General features: G+C 42.0%; 1 pseudogene; it reads right to left on the bottom strand.

The window, feature by feature from the left end:
- Positions 1 to 1,982: 1,982 nt before the first annotated feature.
- On the bottom strand, positions 1,983 to 2,318 carry LOC102499613 (small ubiquitin-related modifier 2 pseudogene; annotated as a pseudogene).
- Between the last annotated feature and the right edge of the window lie 3,443 nt (positions 2,319 to 5,761).

Below are 5,761 nucleotides of genomic sequence, written 5' to 3'. Positions count from 1 at the left end.
TGTTTGGGGAAAAAAACCTCGGGGGCTCAGCATCAGTTTTGTATTGCATGTGTGAAGAGTGAGTAGAGAGTGGGAAAAATACCTTTTGGGTTTTCCCTCTATCTTTAGAATACCTAAAAATGATAGTATCTAAATGGTAGTGTGCCTGTTTTGCTTTGGGAATACAGATAAGATTTCCTTATAATGACATAGAAACTATATGAAGATTTCAAAATCATATCCTTCCCAAGCCTTATATTACCCAACAGGGCACAATACCTTTTATTTGTCTCATTTGCCCCCTTTTATGGGAGAGAGATGAGCAGAGAGGAGGGTCACGAGTCAGAAAGACAGATGGAAATAGGCATTTTTCTCAGTGTCTTGCTCATCATCATGGTGCTGCCCTAGCCTCCAATTAGCCAGGATCACAGGTACGCACAATTGTGCCCAGTGTGGTCAGACTGGCCTGGGCACCAAACCCTTAACCTGTGCCTCCCGTAAGCTTCCAGCCTCTCAGACTGTGCTCCTCCAGAGCTTGGCCTAGTGTATTTTTAACTTCATTTAATCACCTCAAGAAAAGAGAATGGACTCCTTTATGAAGAGGTAGTGTAACACCGTGCTTAATAATGTGGACACTAGGGCCAGCAGGTGGCATGGTGGTTAAGGTGCTGGATCCCACAGGGCTGATTTCGCAGTTTGAGTCCTAGACCTGGAGGTCTGAAAAACATTTTGGGTGTGTGAGCATGTGTGTCTAAAATCCTAAGAGGAGAATGGGGGAGACGGGGTTGTAGTATGGTCATACCCTGGGGGTTTGATTTCTCACTTTCTCTCTCTCTGTGTCTTTCTCCAGTGAGTGCATGTGACTAACGGTGAAAAAAAAAATCTACAAAAAATACACGCTGGAGCCAGCCAGTTTGTCTGAGTTTCACTTTCAGCTCTTAAGTACTGTATAAATTTGTGCTATCCACCCACTCTGTGTAAAATAGGGGTCATATTGGTAACCATTTAAAAATCATCAGGCAGGGCTGGTCCCTTAGTACACTGGTTAAATGCTGGGTGTGGAGAGCTGGATCCCACATGTCTGACTCCAGTTCTTTTCTTTTCTTTTTTTTTTTTTTTGTCATTTTTTTTTTTTGAGAGATTTTCACTGTAGGGCGCGTGCGCTCGCCAGACAGACAGAGAGAGACATAGAGACAGAAAGCGAGAAATCACCCCCCAGGGGGGATGGTCACGCCGCAATCCCTTCTCCTCCATTCTCCTCTCGGGATCCTGGGCACGCATGCACATGCACCCGGCGTGAGTTTTAAGCCACCGGGTCCGGGACACGAACCGCGGTCGACTACATGGGAGTCCAGCGACATAGCCATTACGCTAACTGCTGGTTCCCTTTTTTTGTCATTTTTAACAAGAAGTTTATTTAAACAATAAGACACTTGAAGGGAAAACTATCTAGGATTCCTTTTTATTTCCTTTAATAGTAATTTACCCCTACTTAAAGACAGATTGCCCTACATGTTAACAGCTATGGCTACGTACAAAAAAGTTATAAAATTGTCCTTGGTTTTACAATGATAAATGAAAAACATTAAAATTCTCCAATCAAACAAGGTATGCAAGGATTTTTATGCTTTTTTCTTTTTCTTTTTTTTAAAACAGTGAGAGCAAAATAACTTACTGGGATATAAAGATAAGAGCTGAATGAGCGGCCACTAATGGAGAAAAGGGGGGATTTTCACAGAACCAGCACTTTTCCCCATCCCGTCTCCATTTGATGTCAATCAAAACATACCATTGGCCATTTAGTTAAAAAAATGCAATATGCTTGTGCACATACACCAGTTACTTTATGTACAGTAAAGGAATGGGGAAGGGAAAATGAAAGAAGAGAGAAAACTACACTGTAGTAGTCAGGATGTGCTGAAACCAAATCGTGGTTTTCTAATTGACAATGTATTCTTGGTCTGTAAGAACAGAGTTCTGGAGTAAAGTAGTAGGTTCCCTTTTTAGTAGACCCCTCCTGTCTGCTGTTGGAACCATCCATTGTATCTTCATCCTCCCTTTCCAACTGTACAGGTGGGTCTGTTTCGTTGATCGGCTGCCCATCAAATCGGAATCTGATCTGCCTCATTGACAAACCCTGTCGTTCACAATAGGCTTTCATTAGTTTACTAAATGGTGTATGCCTCTTAATCTTACACTGCATCCCAGAACCATCCTGCCCTGCCACCTTCAAATTAATATGATCGTTGTTCTCAGTCTTGACTCCTTCCTTGGGCTTTTCGTCGGCCATGGTGAGCGCCAGAGTCTCCTCAGCTGCCGCTTCACAAAAGAGGTACCAGGTCCTCATCAAGGAGCACTCTGACTCCAGTTCTAATCTTGGTCCTGATAGCTTGAAAAACACTCCAGACAAGTGTGGGTGTGTCTCAATCCTGACAAGATGGTGAATAGAGGAAGAGGGATTGTAGCATGACCACACCCTGCTGGGGTGCTTTCTCTCCTGCCCCCTTTCTCTCTCTGGTGAGTACACATGCCCTCTGGGGCAATATAAAAAAAATATCACCGAACACTTTGAACCATTCTTGGCACATAGGTGCTCATTTTTGGTAAAATGTGCGTATGAAAAACCCATATGCAAAATTAAGAACTCATATTTATAATCATAAATGCTTAAAAGAATAAAATGCTTATGAAATGTTCCAGTTCATACACTCGAAAGTTGTAAAAGCTTTCGAATATAAAGAAAATCATGATGGGGCCTGTCGGTGGTGTGGTGGTTAAGGCAGCTGGATTCCACAGTTGAGTCCTATACCAGGAGGCCTGAGACGCATGTATGTGCATGCCCAAAATCCTGGGAGGAGAATGGAGATGGGATTACAGTGTTGCTATCCCTTCTTGGGAGTGCTTTCTCACTTTCCCTCTCTTCCTCCCTTTCTTTCTCTCTCTCTGGTAAGTACACATGCTCTATAGCAAACTATAATAAAGAATAAAAAAATTTGAAACTGGCAAATCTTTACTCAATGCTAAAAACACAAAATTCCGAGACTGAAAAACCTTTCACTGAACTCATACCTACAAATGGCATGTATGATTCCAGCATGGGAAAGTGGAGTCTAGTGTACGTTCACACTTTCTTCACGTTAGGACTGTCCCCTCACGTCACCCCCATCTCTACTTGAAAGAACTATATCTGAAGCCTTTGACCCAAACAAAAGAAAGGGAAAATGTCAAGTTAGAACTTCAGTGCCCAATAAACCAACACAATGGTCTTTGAGAGATTCTTAATCCTATAGGAGCCCAGAACTGATTCAGAGGGCATTTTCATGGCTTATGGTCAACTACACAATGGTCAGAGGCTAGCCTTCTCAAGTCAGCAATTGAGATTCTCCTTTTGTTGTCTGTAAACGTTGGGGTATGCTTATAGAAAGTGGGAATTCTTCCTCTAAACTTAAGCTCAAAGAGCTTTCAGCAAACTGACTTCAGAATTCCGTGAGTGTAAGTTTTGAAAAAATAGTATTCCACCTGTTAAAATAGAAAGCCAGACAATTTACTTTAGTGGAGTTTGAGCAAATCTTTTTTTTTGTAGAGAGGTTTTTGCTATAGGGCGCATACACTCACTGTAGAGACAGAGACAGAAAATGAGAAATCGCCCCTCAGGGAGAATGGCCGTGGCACGATCCCTTCTCCTCATGGGATTTTGGGCACATACGCACACATTCCTAGCATGAGTTTTAAGCCTCCGGGTCCGAGACTCAAATCGCAGTCCACTATGTGGGAGTCCAGCAGCATAACCATTATGCCATCTTCTGGTCCCTAATTTAACAAATCTTAACATGATTTGCATCAGGCAGTTTCCCTGTGCTGATTTCTGAGCAATTTCAGGTAACCTTGAAGTCACACAATATTTAAGTTCTGGAAAAGGAAAGTGACATATACAAGGTTGGAAAAGTGACGAACAAAAATGAAAGTGAAGGAATGAGGTAGAAAATCAATTGGAATGGTTCTATTCAGAAATTTGCCTGCATTAACACAGTTTAAAAGGCAGGATACCTGTGACTGACTGGAGCCTAGCTTCTGTGATTGGCTATAACCTAGCAACCAACCAAAAACAGCCTTCTAAATGAGGTCGCAGTTTGTTCATGAAAAGCAAAGCAGGAGTATGGAAGTTTTCCCGATATTCTTTAACACACCTATCTCCTATCTCCCCAAAATGGAGGTGGTTATCTTGAGAACAATCAGTTGCTGGGACCAGCACTTTTGCATAATGGCTGTGTCGCTGGACTCCCATACGGTGGACTGCAGTTTGAGTCCCAGACCTGGTGGCTTTAACTCATGCCAGGTGCATGTGCATGCATGCCCAAGATCCTGAGAGGAGAATGGAGGAGGAGGGATTGCAGCATGGCTATTCTCTCTTGGGGGGTGATTTCTCACTTTCCCTCTCTCTGTCTTTCTGGCAAGCACACGTGTCCTCTAGTAAAAACCTCTCCAAAAAAAAAAAAAAGAAAGAGAGGAAGGAAGAAAGAGAACAATCACAATCATTTGCTTGGTATAAAAAGAGTGAATGTTAGGCGAATAATTGAAATAAGTGGACTTGGTAGTTTTAGAATCTTAAGTTATAAGGCAGGTCTCCAGAGGACGTTTCAGAATTTACCATTATCAAGGAGCATATCTGGCCAGCAGTAAGATATCTTCTGTGGTACCCTAAAGGTGACTTACATAAACTCTATGAGGCATACCAAACTGATAAACCCTCTCTACATTGCTTTTAAGAAAGTTTATTTGTTCATTTATTTATGAGAGAGAGAAATTAATATTTGACAGGATTTAGCCATATCGGGGTCTCCATTCCCCTGCCTCCCAGCCAGCTAGGGTGTACCACTGTGGTTGTCTTGTTTCAGGCTAGGTCAGCAATCAAACTCAGGCCTCTCATGCGGCCTCAGCCTGTGAACAAGTATCTTAGCAGCATGTTCTGCTGTAGCTGAGCCACTTGCTTACATTTTATTCAATTCCTTACTTGTGCTTTCTCTTCTCTTTCATCTTTTTTCCTTGGTTAGTCTTACAGTCTTGTCACAAGTCTTAGTATATTGTATCATAGTTATTCCTTTCAGTGTTTAGAATGTATTACAGATGTAAGATTGTACTCTGAGTAGTCATGATGGTTAATGTTATATATCAACCTGACTGGGCCACAAGGTCCGCAGACATTTGGTCGGACATTATTTTAGGCATGTCTGTGAGGGTGTTTTTAGATGAGTGAATAAGTAAACTTCATAAAGCAGATTGCCTGCCCAGTGTGGGTGGGCTTTATCTCATCAGTTAAAGACATGAATAGATAAAAGAAACTAGTGAAAGTGAAAATCTATTTGAGTTGAAATTTTTTTAGCTTTCGGACTTAGAAACATGGATTCTTCTTGGGTCTTTAGCCTTCTTCTTCTTTTTTTTTTTTTTTTTTTTGTAATTTTTTTTTTAGCTTTTTGCCATGGAGCACATGTGATCACAGAAAGTGGCAAATCATCATCCCCCAGGGTGGATGGGCATGCTGCAATCTCTTCTCCTCTGTTTTCTCTCTCTTTCTCTCTCTCTCTCACACACACAGCATGCACACATGCCTGATGTGATTTTCAAGCCACCGGGTCTGGGGCTTGAACTGTTGTCGGTCATGTGGGAATCCAATACATTCATGCTACCTGTTGTCTCCAAGTCTGCTAGCTTTTGAATTGGAAGTACATATCAAATCTCCTGGATCTTCAGCTTGCCAACTGCATATCCTGGGACTTCTCAGCCT

Source organism: Tupaia chinensis, unplaced genomic scaffold (genome assembly GCF_000334495.1).
Source record: "Tupaia chinensis unplaced genomic scaffold, TupChi_1.0 Scaffold145082_1, whole genome shotgun sequence".
Taxonomy (NCBI): domain Eukaryota; kingdom Metazoa; phylum Chordata; class Mammalia; order Scandentia; family Tupaiidae; genus Tupaia; species Tupaia belangeri.
Note: the sequence above shows the minus strand (reverse complement) of the source record. Positions and strands in the feature narration are given on the sequence as shown.